The sequence below is a fragment of the Schistocerca gregaria genome, chromosome X, assembly GCF_023897955.1.
Source record: "Schistocerca gregaria isolate iqSchGreg1 chromosome X, iqSchGreg1.2, whole genome shotgun sequence".
NCBI classification, from domain to species: domain Eukaryota; kingdom Metazoa; phylum Arthropoda; class Insecta; order Orthoptera; family Acrididae; genus Schistocerca; species Schistocerca gregaria.
Genome location: NC_064931.1, coordinates 518,549,185 through 518,571,912, shown reverse-complemented (window position 1 = coordinate 518,571,912; position 22,728 = coordinate 518,549,185). Strand labels below are relative to the sequence as shown.

General features: G+C 41.6%; 1 long non-coding RNA gene across 1 annotated transcript; it reads right to left on the bottom strand.

Annotated features, from left to right (window-relative positions):
- Nucleotides 1–405: 405 nt before the first annotated feature.
- LOC126298216 (uncharacterized) lies at nt 406–4,939 on the bottom strand. The gene is made up of 3 exons (XR_007552591.1): nt 4,604–4,939; nt 1,531–1,646; nt 406–1,372 (listed from the first exon to the last, which is right to left on the bottom strand). It is a non-coding gene; the product is annotated as an uncharacterized LOC126298216 (long non-coding RNA).
- Between the last annotated feature and the right edge of the window lie 17,789 nt (nt 4,940–22,728).

Genomic DNA, 22,728 nt, shown 5'->3' with positions numbered 1-22,728 from the left:
TAATGTTGACACTGAACATGTATACATATTCCGTAAACTGACACATTACACACAATTTCTGTAAAAGAATAATTCAAATGGTTATCCTTAAAAGGTGTTTATCTACCTAAATAAAGCTTGTTCAGGTGCATGAGGCTCTGTCTGGGTTGCCATTTGTTTCGTTGGTGCCTCGTGGGATTTGTGTGGAGCAGTGTCAAATCTACCCCTGATCGAGTGCATGTACCATCTGGTAGTACCTACACCCACCCAACGGGGAACTTGGGTGGTCAGTCCACCTGAGTAGTCGTCTCAGAATTGTAGTAACAGGTCACAGATTAGATTAGATTAATTACTTATTGCATAGACCCACAAAAGAGGGGATCCTCTTGGGTGTGGAACATGTCAGATAAACACATTACACAAATGTAATTAGAAAAATTGAGTTTCATTAATTTTAATGATCCTCATTCAATAAACAATAAAATTATGTACATGAATTAAAATTAAACTTCTAATATTTACAGGTTAAATACTTGCATCTGCTTTCCATACATTCACCTTTCATACCTGTTACAGCCAAGTATCATCAAAAATTAAAGTAATAAATTTTTATTACAATGGTCTACTGCACTTGTTGAGAAAGTCATAGATGGAATAGGAGTTGCCCACCAAAAATTCCTTTAAATTATGTTTAAATTGTGCCTTGTCTGAAACTAAACTATTAATGGTTGCTGGTAACTTATTGAAAATATGCATTGCTGAATACCGGACTCCTTTCCGGCCAAGAGTAAGTGATTTTAAATCTTTATGTATATTGTTCTCATTACTAGTATTGATACTGTGTACTAAGAAGTTAGTTGGAAAAATATATGTATTACTTACAACGAACTTCATTAAGGAATAAATATACTGAGAAGCTGTGGTTAGTATGCCCAATTCTTTAAATAGGTTCCAACATGATGTTCTTGGATTTACACTATACATTACTCTTATATGCTTCTGTACTCTAAAGTTATGCATTTCACTCCACAGCAGTGTGTTCTGCTTTAAAACTTCTGGGGCTCTTGAAACAGAACCTACCCTCTCGTGAGGACTGCTATTACCGACCAAGCGATCCCAGGCATGATTCGTGACCTGCCCCCCATTACTTCCACTAGTACGTCTTCCTCCTCCTTCTCGTACTCCACATATGTTCATCTGCAAGGTTCCAATTTCGAGTCCTGGTCCAGCACACAGTTCAACTTACTAGGAACAATACATTTATTGTTCTTGCTCTGTACGTAAAGTTCTAATTATGACTTTTGTAATGTCCACTGTTGTTATCTGGCTGGAGTTCCACAGAGGGCTTTCTCAGAGTAAGAGCTGTCTTTCAAGCAGGGTAGTATAAATTCACCTGTTTAGAAGATGAAATAATTAGACATGTTACAAGCAGCATGATTATGTACAAGAGAACTTCCTGATGCACTAAGAACCATAGCTATATATTACTACTGTTCTTACCTCATACAAATAGCAAGATATTCAACTGCAAGCACAAGTTATTAACATTACCTGAGTAAGTTTATGGTTGTGACACTAATACATTCTCCAGGTGCAAAGAACGAGACACAATTTGCTTAATTTTAATTCCTTTGAGTCTTCACACACACATTTTCCTGAGGCCTTGCCTACAAACAAAACACAAAGGAAAAAAAAGTCATTAAATTATCATCTCAAGTATTTCTTTTAGCATGTAACTTTAAAAATTTCATTATGTCAAAGAGAAATTCCTTTTAATATGAGTACAACATGTTTATACCAACTTCATAGTCACAGTATAGTATCACAATAATGGCATTTCAAAATACTTGACCATATATTCTTACTTTTCCGCATTTTTGCTGTAAAAAATCTAACAAATGAGCAAACAGGAAAATATTATTAAAATAAAAAATTCTATGGTTTTACAATTTGTAACTATACAATTGTAGATGTAACACAAGTAGGTCTTAGAATGTCTGTACAACTATATTCTAAGATCTATCCATGTTGACATTCTCAATGGTGGTGGTACTAACTTAGAATATGAGCAGATATTCAAAGTACGTGCCACTACCTTTACTTTTAACATGCGAAAGGAAGCCCAGGTTTCGCTGTACCACTGATATCGGTATTACAGCGAATTACGAAACCTTGAATGGCCAGACAAGGATTTGAATACTGCACCTCTCAAACGCAAATCTATTGCCCCAACCATATTCTACTTAAATCATGAGGCTCAAATGAACTGCGGGAAACTAAAGGGTTTAGGATTTGGACTGAACAATTTTTGTTGAGTAAGAATAATTGTGGACCAATGCCTTATCATATAACCTAGCAGTTAATGTTAACTATTGGTTCAGAAGCAATGAGAGCTGGCAACATTATCTAGGGACAGTGTCAAAGCCTCTTCCAGAAATTGTACAGACTACTATGGCCAGCCAATTAGAGAATGTTTATTTTGCTTCAATATTACCTTTTGGATTTCTGGTCACGGTGAAAGACTGATCTGTAATGTAGCCTGAAATCTATGTTAGACTGCAGGTGATTGATTGGACCTCAGTTGACAAAAACAAAAAGTATGACGCCAGGAGATTATGTTAGGTACCATTAACTAGACAGCTGAAGCAGTGAGTCAAAAGACTGTTAGCGCACAGGGTCTTCATACATGTCATGTTAGTTTTAATTACAGTCTTGGAAAGGCGAACGAAGATTCAACTTTAATGTTCTGTCAACAACGAGTACAAATGAAATTGAGCACTATCTTAGTTTGGGGAAGGAAATTGGCTGCGTCCTTGCCAGAGGCAAGATCCTGACATTTACGTTAAGCCACTTAATGAAACCACAGAAAACCTCGATCTGAATGGCAATGCAGGGATTTAACGTGATGTCCTCCCAAATGTTAGCACAGAACTTTACCCAGAGTGTCACCTTGCTGGATTATTGTAGCTCTGGTTCAATATTGTATGCAGTGCAATAATATTTACTGTTGGAGTAAATACCATGCAAACTTTTGGTATTAAGACTGTTCATTGGTGGTCTCATGATACAGGTAATGCCACCAATGATATTTGTGATGCAATTCTGTCACTGAATCTTGCATTTTAAATTGTGACAGATTTATTGAATGCCAATGTATTTGCATATTTTGGCTTAAAAATAATTCTCAATGTATGGTATGTTACACGATATGATTTCATATTTTTGAATTTGGTCTATGAAAAAATTTCAAGATCTACCTAACCTGAAAGTCAACTAGTCTAACAAATTTACTGACAACAACCTAACACCAACTAAGTAATTTCTGTTTAAGAATTACCATTTACATCATCTTTACACTTAAATCAAACTGGGCCTTGTGTTTCTTACGGGCAAACATTACCACTGCACTGCTACGCCACAATGTAACAGTTGGTCAAACACAAATTACCAGCAATAACAATTTAAATAATAAATAATAATAATAGCAATTTTGAAAAGCATTTTAACAACGATAGTAATAACAATGTGCCTGAAATAAAGCACAACTGAGATGTGCGAGTATTAATAAAATTACTGTCTACATTCGATAATGCCACTAATTTGCCTCTATCTCTCTTGATGACACTGATGGGGGCACTACAACCTTTGATTACTTACACAATGTGCGAAGAAAACCCATGTAATTAAAGTAACAATTCTCCCTAATAGTTCGTAAGTATTCTCAAATTCAATGTTTTCTCACTTACCTTTTTCCGTAATGCCCAAGTCAAATCAATCATGTTAAAAATTCAACAGTGGTTGAAGGTGAATGTGCTACGGGTGAATAAATACATTACACCTTCACACTAAACTTGTCAGAGTAACATTCACATCTCAGTGCAACAATTTGAGTCATATACTGAGATTATTCATGTGTACCAAGAGGACATTGAGAGATTTTAAATGTTCTAAATAACTTGGAACTTTGCAAATATAGCATAACTGGTACCTTCTCCCACTATTGTATGTGACTCAGCCTAACACAGGAAAGTCAATTCACGCACAACGTGAAATATCCATGAAGTGGCGCAACAATAAATTAAATAACACTATTGAGAAATGGAAAGAGGTTGAGAATGCGAAAGAAAACCACCAGAGCAAAGAAATGTTTCAGGTTGGCATGTAACTCTTATCATAACTTACGTTAGTATGTTGTACGGAAATTCGAAAGGACAAGCACTCTAACAAAAGTGACTGGAAATCCACGAACACCAATTTTAACTTCATTTCTAAGTCACAAAATGATGAGTTCAATACGTATTACATTAACCAGCCAAGGATGTAGACATTTTACGATAATTCTTCATGCCATTGATTAGCGTAACGGATCATCTCAATGGATTTGTGCGTTTTAATGTATGACAGTTTCCGAAAAAAATACACTACATTAATCTACCTACTTACGAAAGACATTCATTCACACAAGGAACACTGTCTCGTCAAAAGTAATTGGTACACTTAAGCAAAACGTTCACATTTCTGTTGTATGTTTCAACTGATCGATACGTCTTGAATGTCTCTGATAAACATGTACCTAGCGAATCTTTATGCTACAGTACAGAATACTCAATAATTTCTGTCCTACCTGGTTCTCCTTTAAGAAGCTCATCTCCTGACACACGATCATCAGTAAGCTAGCCAAAAACAAGCCATCTGTTTCTGTCCTCCCATAGCAACACACTTCTCAATATTATCGACACCCATAATTCCTTATTAAGCCAGCATACAGGGATCAGCGTCAGAATTATTGACGAAATCAGCAACCGACATGTAAGTACTGATGAACACGTTAACATTCATGAAGCACATCTTTATTCTTCTGTTTTACGATTGGCAGTCGATATTCTATATGTCTGCGATATGCAGGAGGTATCCTACAGTTCACATTACTTTGTGCAAGAGTGACGTCATCTTGAGGTCGTGCGCTTCATGAGAGCTCCTATACATACATATATTGCATGCTCTATCGAAGACGTTAACAGCTGACAGGACAATCGAGTTAGAGTAGAATAAACACGAAGATGTTATGTGGACATGTGTCCGGAAACGCTTAATTTCCATGTTAGAGCTCATTTTAGTTTCGTCAGTATGTACTGTACTTCCTCGTTTCACTGCCAGTTGGCTCAATTGAAGGAAGGTAATGTTGACTTCGGTGCTTGTGTTGACATGCGACTCATTGCTCTACAGTACTAGAATCAAGCACATCAGTACGTAGCATCAACAGGTTAGTGTTCATCATGAACGTGGTTTTGAAGTCAGTGCAATGTTTACAAATGCGGAGTTGGCAGGTGCCCATTTGATGTGTGGACACCTGCAATGGACGAGGCAATTCTTCGTGCAGTTGACGATAACCCTGATGTCAGCGTCAGAGAAGTTATTGCTGTACAAGGTAACGTTGACCACGTCACTGTATGGAGAGTGCTACGGGAGAACCAGTTGTTTCCGTACCATGTACAGCGTGTGCAGGCACTATCAACAGCTGATTGGCCTCCACGGGTACACTTCTGCGAATGGTTCATCCAACAATGTGTCAATCCTCATTTCAGTGCAAATGTTCTCTTTATGGATGAGGCTTCATTCCAACGTGATCCAATTGTAAATTTTCACAATCAACATGTGTGGGCTGACGAGAATCCGCACGCAATTGTGCAATCATGTCATCAACACAGATTTCTGTGAACGTTTGGGCAGGCATTGTTGGTAATGTCTTGATTGGGCCACTTGTTCTTCCACCTACGCTCAATGGAGCACGTTATCATGATTTCATACGAGATACTCTACCTATGCTGGTAGAACATGTGCCTTTACAAGTACGACACAACATGTGGTTCATGCACGATGAATCTCCTGCACATTTCAGTCGACGTGTTCGTACGCTTCTCAACAACAGATTCGGTGACCGATGGATTGGTAGAGGGGGACCAATTCCATGGCCTCTACGCTCTCCTGACCTCAACCCTCTTGACTTTCATTTATGGGGGCATTTAAAAGCTCTTGTCTACGCAACCCTGGTACCAAACGTAGAGACTCTTCGTGCTCGTATTGTAGACAGCTGTGATACAATACGCTATTCTCCAGGGCTGCATCAGCGCACCAGGGATTCCATGCGACGGAGGGTGGATGCATGTATCCTCGCTAATGGAGGACATTTTGAACATTTCCTGTAACAAAGTGTTTGAAGTCACGCTGGTACGTTCTGTTGCTGTGTGTTTCCATTCCATGATTAATGTGATTTGAAGAAAGGTAATAAAATGAGCTCTAACGTGGAAAGTAAGTGTTTCTGGACACATGTCCACATAACATATTTTCTTTCATTGTGTGTGAGGAATGTTTCCTGAAAGTTTGGCCGTACCTTTTTGTAACACCCTGTATATGGCTTCAAGAGATATTATGATAACCGAGAATAGAGAACTTATATTATTTATCTGTTGCGTACTGAATAATTCTATCATTTACAGAGGTGGAAGTGCAACATCCATAGTGCATCTCCCACAGAACTTCAGCAGTGGCATCAGTTTATCGGCCCCCTGCAGAGTACATTGTTTCCATCCCACACCACGCCTGTCCTAAAACCAACAACTTCCCCAGTGCCATCCTAACATCCCCCAACCTCCTTGGACACCTCACTGGTGCAGTCCTCAATCCGACTGTAAGCGACCACGTACCTGTACTCGTCACCATGTCCCCTATCCAGTCTCATCCCTATGCATCCTAACCCAATCTCCATCCAAAACTACTCCCAGGCCAACTGGAATTTCTACTAATAATCCATAGACAACCACACTGGAGGTCACCTCCTATCCTACCAGCAACCTGACGATACCCTTCCGGCCACATCCTTTCTGCAGTGCACCTTATCAGATGCAACATCTACCCTCATTCCTACCAAGACCACATATATGTACCATCTCCCCCTCCCCCAACAAGCCCAAATCTGCATCCAAGAATCCCATTCTATTTACTGGTCCTTCTTAAGAACTTGTGTCTGGGATACACTCACATGCAACTGGAAAATACAGACACATGAGGAATTTATTAAAGCCAAAAAAGAAACGCCAGGACTGGCACCAGAATCAACATTGCACTCCCCATTAACTGTTCTAAGTACTGGAAAGCATTACATCAACTCACTGGCAATAACCCCATATGTCATTACCTTCTCCTTCACAACAGCCATCTCTTTCATGACAACCTGAGCATTACTGAGCGTTTTGCAGCCTATCTCTCCAATGTCTTCTCCACTCCTGGTGGCCCTCATTTTGATTACCCACTGTCCCCTACATCCACAAATGTACAAATACTGCTGTCCCATCCCTGGCTACCAGCTTCCAGTACTTGGATAACAGACCACAAACAGAATTTAGTACACCAAAGACAACAAAAGACATCAAACAAGTACTCTACAAAAAAACACAACACTGGATTACTTATCGACACATCAAAGAATGCCCCATCTCCTATCTCATCACCTTTACAACACTTTACACCATTTTCCTCTCCACATATTACTGTCCTCAATAATAGAAAAACCTCTGAAATCCTACTGTTCCTCAAACCCAACATAATTCCTACTCATACCTCCCTTGCTGCCCCATATGTCTCACCTCTGTTTTTAGTAAGGTCTTCGGTCCAGTCCTCTACTAATGCATCTATCAACACTTGAACCAACACTACCTTCTCCCTGTTACCCAATGTGGCTTCTATCCCAATTTTTCCTCTGATGACCAGCTCCTGCACATCACCCATCTCCTATCCCATCAACTTAACTCCTCTAAATGGCATTCTGGCCTACTTTTCAAACTGAACACTTCCAGTTAACGATCTCTGCCTTATTGTATCTCTCCTACTAATCGCCCCTCCTTTGTCACTATTAACAATACCAGTTCCCATACCTTCCAGCCCACTGCAGGTGTCCTCTCTCTTCTCCTTTATCTCCTCTACACTGCTCATAAGCCCACTACACCCACCAGTCCACCTCCTTCAGAGTGCTGATGACACTGATTTCCTTTCACCATACACCATACTCAAGAAATCCTAATGATTCCTCCAAGTCAACCTCAGTCAGTTCACCTCCTGTTGTCACCTGTGGCTCCTCAAGATTAACCCTCCACCCACAAAAAACTGCCCAATGATTATAAGATGAACCACCCAACCTTCTGCCTGCATGTCTTCTACCTTATCATTTATGACCGCCATCTCCAGTTAACTAACACACTAAAATTTCTTGGACTAACTCTTGACCAGCTGCTACCATGGAACCCTCACTTACTAACCATCCAACAGAAAGCCCACAGTAGATCTGACATCCTCCGCTATGCAAATGTTGCATGGATCTCTGCCCAACCAAAATTCTATACGTCCCTCCAAATCCTTGAATGTCATACACATCTTGCTTTCCACTTTCCTTTACATTCCTTCACATGGACCCACTACCATCTCATCAGATTCCCACTCCTCCTCACACTCATGAAACACCTTTCTCCTTCCATACTATCTGAAAACTGGATTGCAATCACCCCATTGTCACCCCTCTGATCACCAACCTGGTATGCTGCTGCACCTTTACAAACATGTCGCACCACTCCTATACCTATACACACTCCGTATCCCATTCCAACGCAATTTCAACGAATTACCTCTCCCATACAACGAAATTCACTTAATGCTACACTCTACAGCTTTTCCCACCTGTTTCCACTCCACATTAGGGCTCTCCCTCTCTCTCTTACCTGCCCATTTCACTCCCTCTCTTCCTTTTCTGATATGACAGTCCTTTCCCCCTCCCCCCCCCCCCCCACTGCCACCACAATCGCCCTCACTTCCTGTGTTTCCCAATATTCATCTTGCTGCTTACCATCTTTCTAAGATACCAATCAACAGTTCATAAATTTATACTCACCATCATCCAAACATTTAATCTCCTCATGTGTTCATCACTCACCACAGGTCCTTCATTTTTTTATTGAAAATGCAGTGCTTCGTTGCAACTAATGTTTTTTTTTTTCATTTTAAGGTTTGAAACGTCCATTCTTATGTTCTTATCTCTACCTGTTAAACCATCTACTTTCCTTTTTAAACACTGAAGGAAGAAAGTTGCTCTGTATATTTTAATCATCTCTGCATTGTATTTGTAAAATTATTTTAAAATTAGCATTCATAAATATGTTTTGTCATTTCTTCATTAATTTTTTGAAAGTGCTCTAGGCTGAAGAGTGGCATATTGTGCTGCTAGCAACCCACCACCACCAACCATTTGGCGCGAGGGGGACGGAATAACAATGCAGTGAAATATTATAGAAAAAAAATGTCTGCCCAGTAATCTTACTGCTATTGATCTTAATGGAAGTGCTCATGTTTCGATACAAAATCAAATAACAGTAGTAGTGCGCCGAGTGGCCTGGCACATTATTTTGAATATGGGAAAATACGGCAAAAAGTTCGTGTGTCTACTTTGTGATAGACAAGTATAAAGCCAGGTTCCCACAGGCATCAATTTCTTACACATCATCCCCTCACTATTACAGTTAAATGCACGTTAGTGTTCCTCACATCAAATCATAAAATGTTACTTATGCGACTTTCAAGATGCCAACAAACGAAATTATTCGTATGGCAATTTAGTAGATTTTAACAGAACAGCTTATAGTGACATTAATGCACAAAAATCGAACACACGAATATTGGATAAGGAAACAGGCATCTCTCAGGAATTCTTTTGGAACATCCACTACACTAGAAAATGAATTCTCTGCCAAGGACGAAGTTTTGTTCTAAAATCATTTTCGAATGAGTGAAACCTATATTGAAATTTTTAAGCCATATTTCTGGCATTGTGTATAAGTCTAGTACACATATGTAAGACGCCATGCCAGCTTGTATTAAGTGACAAGTAACACTGAAATATCTGGCAGCTGGAGTCACTGCACCATATGTATTGTGTTCTGTACAGTATTGAAGGTAAATCAGAAAGTAAGGTTTTTGTCTCAACAGTTCAGTTTTGTTTTTATTTTGAGGGTTAGTCAAGGTTTTGATAGATCACAGATGCTGTGAATATACGTTTGTTTTACTGGTACAGTACTTAATTTTACAACCAAAACTTTTTAGTACTGTGGAGAACAGACAGCACTCAATGATAGCGCCAACATAAATATTGTTAGATTTGCGCAGTATTTTAATATTTGTCAAGAGTAATTTTAAATCCCTAAAGTCATAAATAAATTTCTATTTCACTGTAATATTTACATTCAATGACTAAAGAAAAAAACTAATATTATTATAATAAACGAAATAATGCTTTCACAGTACTATCTCTTCTGCAGTAATACGAACGTCAGCAAGGCTACACTCTCAGCTACAGTACTTTTTAATCCATTTCATCACTTCAAACATTGTTGTGTATTTCCTTCACAAATAAGTGATGATAAAGAGTTGCTGAATGCTAGAAAGATGTTCATATCACACTGTTTAAGAATAATTTCCCGCTTTAGAAAGTGTGGAAGTTTGGTGTTTCCACAAGTAAGTGGACTTACACAAGAGATAGTGGAGTGATTCACGAATGAGAAATTGATGCCTGTGGAAACCTGGCCTCACTCAATAACATTTTTTATTTATACTTAGAAGGTAGGTCTCGTAGTTTCCCAGTGACATGCAAGAATGGAAACGATTTTGTGACATTGCAAAGGAATATGTGTGGGGAATCTGCTGTGTACGGACACAGGAGGAGCTGGCCACTGTTCACGAACAGCTGAACATGCTGATGGCCATTGTCAGCCGTCTTCAGGCTGCTGCCTCGGAGTGTAGCGGCAGTGGGGAGTCTGGTGCGTAGCATGGTACACCACAGGTGTTACATGCTTCACCCACAGTCCCTGCTGCCGAGACATCTTCGTAGGTAGAGGGCGCAGTTGACCCACCCTCTCCCCAAGGGGAGTGGCGGGTTCAACGGCGTTTGTGTTGCACGAGGCAGAGGATCAATGTGGAGGCTGGCCGTGTGGCGTCGCCCGCTCTGCCTGTGAGTGTACCTATGGCTGCTCCTTCAGCAAGGTCCGAGCAGGCACACGAGGGGAGGGGTTTATTAGTGATTGGGAGCTCCAATGGTAGGCGGGTGATGGAGCCCCTTAGGGAAAGGGGAAGAAGGCCAGTGTTCACTCTGTCTCCTTGCTGGGCAGTCTCATCCGAGATGTGGAGGAAGCCGTGCCGGCGGCGATAGAGAGCACTGGGTGCACCCGACTGCAAATTGTTGCTCATATCAGCACCAATGACTCCTGCCATCTGGGTTCAGAGGTCATCCTCAATTCATACAGGTGGTTGGCGGAGTTGGTGAAGGCAGAAAGCCTCGCTCGTGGGTTGGAATCTTAGATAACTATTTGTAGTGTCGTTCGCAGAACCGATCGCGGTCCTCTGGTTTGGAGCCGAGTTGAAGGCTTAAACCAGAGGCTCAGACGATTCTGCTTAGATCTGGGGTGCAAATTTCTCGACCTCCGCTATTGGGTGGAGAAATTTAGGGTCTCCCTGAATAGGTCAGGCGTGCACTACACGCAGCAAGCGGGTACAAGGGAAATGTACGTGTGGAGTGCACATGTGGTTTTTTTTAGGTTAGAGAATTCCCTCCCTAGGCCCGACAAGATGCCTCCTGAGACACGACAAGGTAGCAGTAGGCAAAACGCAACAGCGAATGACAATATTAATGTGGTAATAGTAAACTGCAGGAATGTCTATAGAAAGGTCTCAGAACTGCTCTCATTAATAAACGGTCACAATGCCCACATAGTACTAGGGATAGAAAGTTGGCTGAAGCAATATGTAACCAGTAATGATATTCTAAACTCAGATTGGAATGTACACTCCTGGAAATGGAAAAAAGAACACATTGACACCGGTGTGTCAGACCCACCATACTTGCTCCGGACACTGCGAGAGGGCTGTACAAGCAATGATCACACGCACGGCACAGCGGACACACCAGGAACCGCGGTGTTGGCTGTCAAATGGCGCTAGCTGCGCAGCATTTGTGCACCGCCGCCGTCAGTGTCAGCCAGTTTGCCGTGGCATACGGAGCTCCATCGCAGTCTTTAACACTGGTAGCATGCCACGACAGTGTGGACGTGAACCGTATGTGCAGTTGACGGACTTTGAGCGAGGGCGTATAGTGGGCATGCGGGAGGCCGGGTGGACGTACCGCCGAATTGCTCAACACGTGTGGCGTGAGGTCTCCACAGTACATCGATGTTGTCGCCAGTGGTCGGCGGAAGGTGCACGTGCCCGTCGACCTGGGACCGGACCGCAGCGACGCACGGATGCACGCCAAGACCGTAGGATCCTACGCAGTGCCGTAGTGGAACGCACCGCCACTTCCCAGCAAATTAGGGACACTGTTGCTCCTGGGGTATCGGCGAGGACCATTCGCAACCGTCTCCATGAAGCTGGGCTACGGTCCCGCACACCGTTAGGCCGTCTTCCGCTCACGCCCCAACATCGTGCAGCCCGCCTCCAGTGGTGTCGCGACAGGCGTGAATGGAGGGACGAATGGAGACGTGTCGTCTTCAGCGATGAGAGTCGCTTCTGCCTTGGTGCCAATGATGGTCGTATGCGTGTTTGGCGCCGTGCAGGTGAGCGCCACAATGAGGACTGCATACGACCGAGGCACACAGGGCCGACACCCGGCATCATGGTGTGGGGAGCGATCTCCTACACTGGCCGTACACCTCTGGTGATCGTCGAGGGGACACTGATCAGTGCACGGTACATCCAAACCGTCATCGAACCCATCGTTCTACCATTCCTAGACCGGCAAGGGAACTTGCTGTTCCAACAGGACAATGCACTTCCGCATGTATCCCGTGCCACCCAACGTGCTCTAGAAGGTGTAAGTCAACTACCATGGCCAGCAAGATCTCCGGATCTGTCCCCCATTGAGCATGTTTGGGACTGGATGAAGCGTCGTCTCACGCGGTCTGCATGTCCAGCACGAACGCTGGTCCAACTGAGACGCCAGGTGGAAATGGCATAGCAAGCCGTTCCACAGGACTACATCCAGCATCTCTACGATCGTCTCCATGGGAGAATAGCAGCCTGCATTGCTGCGAAAGGTGGATATACACTGTACTAGTGCCGACATTGTGCATGCTCTATTGCCTGTGTCTATGTGCCTGTGGTTCTGTCAGTGTGATCATGTGATGTATCTGACCCCAGGAATGTGTCAATAAAGTTTCCCCTTCCTGGGACAATGAATTCACGGTGTTCTTATTTCAATTTCCAGGAGTGTATATTTCAGAGACAGGCTGGACAGTGAAGGGGAAGGCGTGTTTATAGCGATAAAAAGTGCAATAGTATCGAAGGAAATTGACGGAGGTACGAAATATGAAATAATTGGGTGAACGTCACGGTTAAAGCAAGCTCAAACATGGTGATTGGATGTCTATATAGGCTGTTGCGGCAGAACTCCTGAAGGAAAATTTAGAAAATATTTCGAGTAGTTTTCCTGGCTATGTTATAGTTTTGGGTGGAGATTTTAATTTACCAGATATAGACTGGGAGACTGAAACGTTTATAACTGTTGGCAGGGACAAAGAAGCCAATGAAATTTTTTTAAGTGCATTATCTGAAAACTACCTTGAGCAGTTAAACAGAGAACCGACTCGTGACGATAACATATTAGACCTTCTGGTGACAAACAGGCCCGAACTATTTGAAACAGTTAACGCAGAACAGGGAATCAGCGATCATAAAGCGGCTACAGCATCGGTGATTTCAGCCATAAATAAAAATATTAAAAAAGCTAGTAAGATTTTTCTGTTCAGCAAAAGTGACAAAAAGCAGATTTCAAAGTACTTGACGGCTCAACACAAAAGTTTTGTCTCAAGTACTGATAGTGTTGAGGATCAGTGGACAAAGTTCAAAACCATCGTACAAAATGCATTAGATGAGTATGTGCTAAGCAAGATCGTAAGAGATGGAAAAGAGCCACCATGGTACAACAACCGAGTTATAAAACTGCTGCGGAAGCAAAGGGAACTTCACAGCAAACATAAACATAGCCAAAGCCTTGCAGACAAACAAAAATTACTCGAAGCTAAATGTAGTGTGAGGAGGGCTATGCGAGAAGCGTTCAATGAATTCGAAAGTAAAGTTCTATGTACTGACTTGGCAGAAAATCCTAAGAAATTCTGGTCTTATGCCAAAGCGGTAGGTGGATCAAAACAAAATGTCCAGACACTCTGTGACCAAAATGATACTGAAACAGAGGATGACAGACTAAAGGCCGAAATACTAAATGTCTTTTCCCAAAGCTGTTTCACAGATGAAGAGTGCACTGTAGTATCTTCTATAGATTGTCGCACAGATGACAGAATGGTAGATATGGAAATATATGACAGAGGGATGTAAAAAGAACTGAAATCGCTCAAAAGAGAAAAGGAAGCTGGACCTGATGAGATACCAGTTCATTTTACACAGAGCACACGAAGAAAATGCCTCCCTTCTTGCAGCGGTGTACCGTAGGTGTGTAGAAGAGCGTAGCATTCCAAAAGATTGGAAAAGGGCGCAGGTCATCCCCGTTTTCAAGAAGGGACGTCGAAAAGATGTACAGAACTATAGCCCTATATCTTCCACGTAGATCAGTTGTAGAATTTGGGAACACAAATTATGTTCGAGTATAATGACTTTTCTGGAGACTAGAAATATATTCTGTAGGAATCAGCATGGGTTTCGAAAAAGACGATCGTGTGAATCCCAGCTCACACTATTCGTACACGAGACACAGAGGGCCATAGACATGGGTTCCCAAGTAGATGCCGTGTTTCTTGACTTCCGCAAGCTCGGTTGATACAGTTCCCCACAGTCTTTTAACGAACAAAGTAAGAGCATATGGACTATCAGACCAATTGTGTGATTGGGCTGAAGAGTTCCTAGATAATAGAACGCAGCATGTCATTCTTAATGGACATTCCAAAGTAAGAGTAATTTCAGGTGTGCCGCAGGAGAGTGCTGTAACACCGTTCCTATTCACAATATATAGAAATTACCTTGTGGATAAGATCAGAAGTTCACTGAGGCTTTTCGCGGATGATGCTGTAGTATATCGAGAGGTTGTAACAATGGAAAATTGTACTGAAATGCAGGAGGATCTGCAACGAATTGACGCATGGTGTAGGGAATGGCAACTGAATCTCAATGTAGACAAGTGTAATGTGCTGCGAACACATAGAAAGAAAGATCCTTTATCATTTAGCTACAATATAGTAGGTCAGCAACTGGAAGCAGTTAATTCAATAAATTACATCTACATCTACATTTATACTCCGCAAGCCACCCAACGGTGTGTGGCGGAGGGCACTTTACATGCCACTGTCATTAAGTCCCTTTTCTGTTCCAGTCGCGTATGGTTCGCGGGAAGTACAACTGTCTGAAACCCTCCGTGCGCGCTCGAATCTCTTTAATTTTACATTCGTGATCTCCTCGGGAGGTATAAGCCTGAAATCTACCTTCTATTACTCTTTCTAAACAGATAAACCTTCCTCCCTTTTTTTATATTCATATTAACTTCCATATTCAGGGATGCTGGAACGGCCTTATGATCACTGATTCCCTGTTCTGCACTTACAGAGTTGAAAAGTTCGGGTCTGTTTGTTATCAGTAGGCCCAAGATGTTATCTCCACGAGTCGGTTCTCTGTTGAATTGCTCGAGGTATTTTTTTGGATAGTGCTCTGAGTATAACGTCACTCGATGCTCTGTCCCTACCACCCGTCCTAAACATCTTAGTGTCCTAGTCTATATCTGGTAAATTGAAATCTCCGCCTAAGGCTATAACATTCTGAAAAAAATTATGTGAAATGTATTCCAAATTTTCTCTCAGTTGTTCTGCCACTAATGTTGCTGAGTCGGGAGGTCGGTAAAAGGAGCCAACTATTAACCTAGCTTGGTTGTTGAGTGTAACCTCCACCCATAACAATTCACAGGAACTATCCAGTTCTACTTCACTACAGGATAAACAACTACTATCAGTGACAAACACGCCACTACCGGTTGCATGCAATCTATCCTTTCTAAACACTGTCTGTGCGTTTGTAAAAATTTCTGCAGAATTTATCCCTGGCTTCAGCCAGCTTTCAGTACCTATAGCGATTTCAGCTTCGGTGCTTTCTATCAGCGCTTGAAGTTCCGGTACTTTACCATTGCAGCTTCGACAATTTACAATTACAATACCGATTGCTGCTTGGTCCCCACATATCCTGACTTTGCCCCGCCCCCTTTGAGGCTGTTGCCCTTTCTGTACTTTCCCGAGGCCATCTAACCTATAAAAACCGCCCAGTCCACGCTACAAAACCCCTGCTACTCGTGTAGCCGCTTGCTGCGTGTAGTGGACACCTGACCTATCCAGCGGAAACCGAAAGCCCACCACCCTATGGCGCAAGTCGAGGAATCTGCAACCCACATGGTCGCATAACCGTCTCAGCCTCTGATTCAGACCCTCCACTCGTCTCTGTACCAAAGGTCTGCAGTCACTCCTGTCGACGAAGATGCAAATGGTGAGCTCTGCCTTCATCCCACTAGCGAGACTGGCAGTCTTCACCAAATCAGATAGCCGGCGGAAGCCAGAGAGGATTTCCTCCGATCCATAGCGACACACATCATTGGTGGCGACATGAGCGACCACTTGCAGATGGGTGCACCCTGTACCCTTCATGGCATCCAGAAGGACCCTTTCCACATCTGGAATGACTCCCCTCCCCCCGGTATGCGCACGAAGTGCACTTTGGTTTTCTTGCCTTCTCTTGCTGCCATATCCCTAAGGGGCCCCATTACACGCCTCCGTTGGAGCTCCCAACTACCAGTAAGCCCACCCTCTGTGACCGTCCGGATCTTGCAGACTGAGGGGAAACCTCTGGAACAGGACAAGCAGCCATCTCCGGCCAAAGGTCAGTATCAGCCTGAGACAGAGCCTGAAACGGGTTCGTCAGGCAAACTGGAGAGGCCTTCCGTTCAGCCATCCGGAATGTCTTTCGCCCCCTGCCACACCTCGAAACGACGTCCCACTCTACCATAGGTGAGGGATCAGCCTCAATGTGGGCAGTATCCCAGGCAGCCACAGTCCTAGTCCGATCGGGGGATGCGTGGGACGAGCTGGCCATACCCGACAAACCCCCATCTGGACCCCCACAGTGATGCCCATTGGCAACAGCCTCAAGCTGTGTGACTGAAGCCAACACTACCTGAAGCTGGGAGTGAAGAGATGCCAACTCAGCCTGCATCCGAACACAACAGTTGCAGTCCCTATCAATGCCAAAAACTGTTGTGCAAAGAACATCTGAACTCATCTACAGAGAGCACAAACAATTCGACACAAAATTTAAACGGTTATTAAAATACAAGATTGCCTAGTAAATGCAGTAATGCTGCTACTTGAGCACTGCTGACACACTGCTCGGCGGCGGAAGTATACTACGCGATTTTACACTATTCAGGTACTAAAACGCGATGCTACAACTATCAAATACTATAATACGCCCGAAATTTATGAATTAAACAATGCAAGTACCAAAAACACGCAAAGAAATTAAGAATTAAAAAATGTAGCAATAAGTGAGCTAAGAGTATACGACTTGCAGCTGGCAGCTGCTTATCCAACGGCGGCAGGGAGCACACTGGCTGTGACCAACCGAGTAATGGGCATTAGGAGTGAGTAGGCATTAGGAGGGAGTAGGCATTAGGAGTGATTTAAAATGGAATGACCATATAAAATCAATCATCGGTGAAGCAGATGCCAGACTGAGATTCATTGGAAGTAACCTTAAAGAAATGCAGTCCAAAAACAAAGGAAGTGGGTTACAGTACACTTGTTCGCCAACTGCTTGAATACTGCTCACTAGTGTGGGATCTGTACCAGATAGAGTTGATAGAAGAGATAGAGAAGATCCAATGGAGAGCAGTGCGATTTGTTACAGGGTAATTTAGTAATCGCGAAAGTGTTACGGAGCTGATAGATAAACTCCAGTGGAAGACTCTGCAAGAGAGATGCTCAGTAGCTCGGTACGGGCTTTTGTTGAAGTTTTGAGAACATACCTTCACCGAGGTGTCAAGCATTATATTGCTCCCTCCTACGTACATCTCACAAAGAGACCATGAGTATAAAATCAGAGATACTAGAACCCACACAGAGGCATACCGACAATCTTTCTTGTCGCAAACAATATGAGAGTGGAATAGAAGGGAGAACCGATAGAGGCACTCAAGGTACTCTCCGCCACACGCTGTCAGGTGGCTTGTGGAGTGTGGATGTAGATGTAGATGAAGAGAAAAACTAAGATTAAATTCTCGTAGATGAGGTTTACAGATATGAAAAATTTCGGTGAAATTGTGGCCTTTTTTACTGTAAAATTATTAGTTGTGAAGCAAAATATTACAGTTTCAACCATGTAGCCATTATCAAGCTGAAATAATTGTGTTTTAACGCCAATTCACACAGACCATCATGTCACAGCGCCTCTAGGTTTCTTGGGAGGAAAGTTTTAACGACATTGTCGTCTGCTTAGGTCGGAAGCTAATTTTATAGCAGTGAATTGTGTGTTTCGCTGCGCTTATTTTGCTATAAGAGTGGAATTTGTACTTCTGTCTCTTCTAAATTTTTATTTATTATTGTGCTCTGGTTTCATATCAAATTGCAGAGGTTTCATGTCGACATGGGCATTTTTTCATTGAGTATTCTTCCACAAGTTGAGTCACATACCAGAAAGTGAGAAATTATTTAGGTTTTACAATAACAGAACATTTTAAGTGAAAAGTTGGCTCTAATGAAGGAAAAAATACTGTTTTTATGAAGTTATTAGTTACATTAGAAAAATGGTTGGATAAGGTAGACAGACTCTATTTATTCCCTCATAAATACTGTTTGATTTGTTTGTGTGTGTATATTTTCGACTGCAAATAAATGGCAATGTTTTGAAATAGTGTTTCACTTCTCGGTACTTTGCCACAAAAAACTGTCAAAAATGTACCCATGAAGTTTGTTTTGGCCAATAATAAATATTATCGTTGCAAGTTCCTCAATTCTGATACTATATTCTGACTTTTTTCAGCATATTTTTAGATTGCATATTTTTAGATCTAACCAAAGCATTTCACCTCATTAACCATGACCCATTACTAGAGTAGCTGTATTGCTATACTGCCTGTGGAAAAGTGTAGAATTATTTTAAATTATATCTGTGTGACAGGGTGCCCCAAGATTTTGTTTTAGGCGCCCTGCTCTTCTAGGTTTTTATTAATGACTTTCCAAACCATCTAATGAGGCCTGAATCAGTACTTCTGCAGACGATACAACTCTCTTTATCAAAGGACAGAGTGAAGGCGACATACAAGAAAAAATAATTTCAGTAAAAAATGGGACAGTAGAATGGTTCAGGGACAACTATTTAATTTTAAATGACAAAAAAGCGCATGGATGAATTAGAAACAAAGTAAAAAATAACATAAGTAGAGATAGTGAACTGTATAATAGAACAAATATGTGTCAGATGTATGGTTAGATGACAATTTAAGATGGAAAAAACTGTTGAGTTATTGAATAAAAAACTTAGTAAATAGCATTATATATTTCAAAAACGTACTCTTATGTATGTAGCCCTATAAGCTATGGTATTATATTATAGGGGAATACATCATTTTCAAAAAATTTGTTTCAAGTTCCAACAGAGAGCCATTCTCGTCCACAGAGAACAATGTAGAGAAATCTTAAAGGAATTACAGGTTTTCACTCTCCCCAGTTTATTCATTTATGAATCTATTAAGCCACATCAATAAATCTCTACTCTAAGCAATCAAGTACATAACTATGATACCAGAAACAGGAAAAAAATCATAGAGACATTCATCCGAAAGCCCTGTACAAATGTAGTGTGATGTATCTTCCAAAAATAATGTTCAATGCCTTCTCTAAAGAAATAAAAAAACTTCAAAACTTACATAAATTTAAAAAAAAGATTTACAGAAACTATTGTTAAGCAAAAGTTACTGGAGTGTTGATGAATTTCTTTGTCATCATAAAAGATAGATCTCATCATTTGATTTTTTCTATGAACCATTTTTATTTAATCTGTATGTATAAAGAAGACAACAAATTTGTGCATATATGTAATAACAATGTTATTTCCTATAAATGATAAAAAGTAAAAATATAATTTGCTCTCTTTCTCTCTGTTTCTATACGACAATTCATATATGATCTGTATGTTAAGCAGATGATAATAACTTGAACTGAATTGAGCATGGTACCTCGTAACTTCAATTACACCAGTCGTTACTGCACTAAGCGAACTGACATGAGGTGCTGTGATGGACAGTGTGAATAAAATCTGAAGTGATAGTGCCATGAGGTGTCATGTAACAGCCATTGTGAACTGGCATGTAGCACACATCAAAACCCAACAGTCATTGGACATGGTGTAACGCAGAAGCTGCTTCCACTGCATTGTGTTCATGATTACAATCTCTGCTGTGTATTGCATTCTTTGAATTGCATATCAAGTATGTTTCTCATATTCTGCTTGACGTTTTCTCACAACTGTAATACAGTGTGGAATCAGTGATTACATATCTATTTTTATTTCATATAAACAGAATCTGGCTTCATTGCATGTTCTGCAGGCTCAAGTACATATGTTATTGCTTATGAAACTATCTGTGAACTACTCGATTTAAATGTGTTGTATTTTTTGCTCGTATTCTACTTTATTTTTGTGCACATCACTTTTCCATACTTTCACACAATTTCATGGAGAACTCCGAAATTTTCATTGGAGTGAGAGGACGAATTCAGTACATTGGTTTCTGCTAAAATCTATTCGTTGTAGTACTTGTTAATAATAACTTCAACATTTGTGTAGCTACTATGGCATTTTTAGTATTTTCAAAAGAGAATGTTCCACTAACTAAGTCTAAAACGCATGCGCAGTGAGAAGGAGCAATGCCATTTAAAGCAGACTACATACTCATTCAGTGACAAGATGTAATAAAGTTGAATACAAATACTGTCAAAAGCACTAACATGTAGAAAACACCTTGTCCCTCTGAGAAGCTCTGGCCACATTTCCTATTTTACATTTCTGTAACACTAAGTGTAACACTAAGTCATTTCTATCCTGAGCCATAGGAATCCTGTGAACTACACTACTCCTTAGTCCTAACGAAATTATCAGTGAAAATTCGTCATATCTACTTATCAGCTCTGTTTTCACCTTCAGTAAAGCCTTTGAATCGAAAGGTGCTTATTCGCTTCCTGGTTTCCTTGGGGGTTTACAAACGACAAGGCTTGTGTAACTTCTCATCAAGTCTACAGAAATTTCATTCCTACGATCTTTGAAGACTGCATAGCGAATCAGTTAAAAATAGCAATTCAAACCAAAGAAAGCGCTTACCACACAGATTCTTGAGAATTGTGATTTATTTGTGTGTTTTCTATGTGATATTGATAGTCTTCTAACATACATTTGGACTGCTCACCATACGCTACTTCATCACAGCAGTTGTTTCAATAGTCTGGAATTACTTGCCAGTATGGACTCACTTCACCAGGGGAAACAAAATACTCGAAACATTCTCTATGAGGGAATAAAGTTGTGCAACCAATGACTCAAGGAGATGAAAAGGATTACTAATATAAATCAGTTTAAAAAGGCAATTGAAACGTAATTTATATGAGCCGTGTGTACTTCCCTGTTTCCACGGCTCGTTTGAGCGCCGTGTGGAACCAATATCTTTGGTAATCGACAGTGTTAGGGAGCGATCGGGCAGGTCACGCCTGGCAGCTTTATTCTTCGTTGTGTGTGCTCCAACTGGGTTTTAAGTGTATTGTTCCGGAGGGTTTTTACTACTGTGGCAGGCTTTTAACCTGCGCATGACCATTCAGTGTCTTCTCTGAGTTTTGAAAAATCGTCAACTGTGTTTTATAACTTTCTGGTAAATTTTATTTTTTTTAACTGTCCTCCATGAACGTCTCCGTGTTAGTCTATTTTTTACCTCCATTTTCTCGCATTATTCTGTTTTAAGTTCCCCTTTATCGCCTTGTGTATGTAACATTTTATTCTTATTTTAAGTTGTCATGTCACTCAGCTGAAGAGCAGCGGATTGTGCCGCTCACAGCCCTCACAATAAAGAAAAAAAACGCTGGAGGAGGTTGTCGTGCAGTGGCCTTTGTGCCTGTTCTAGTGACGTCTACATCCTGCCTTCCGCGTACGGATGTTGTTATCAAACCCACACTTCTACCTGTGGAGGAACGCTGGCTTGGTTGTGCCCCTCTGTCCGCTCTTCATTGGTTGTCCGCGGGAGGCGGATGGCAGTTTAATCATCGCCTGTGTCGACGAAGGCAAACAAACAGTAACCATCATGGGGCAGTGGAGCCGCCGTTCGACGAGGGTTTGAGTCCGTGAGCAGTTCGGCTGGGTCGGTGTCTGCCGGGACGACTGGGAACGGCTCAGAATTGTGTACATCAGTCCCGAACAAACGACAAAATGCGCCGAGGGAAAGGAGAAAAGAAGTTAAGTGTGAATGTTGCAAGTTGATCATCCTTTGGGATTGAGTTCATCCAGTCGTCTTTCCCGCCTTGTGGCCACCACTGTGGCTATCCTCTGTTCTGTTCACTGTTGCAATTCTGACAGTGCAGATTCCTCCACGCATCGTTGATAACCAGTGTAGTGGTGTATTTTTGTAGTTATTTGTGT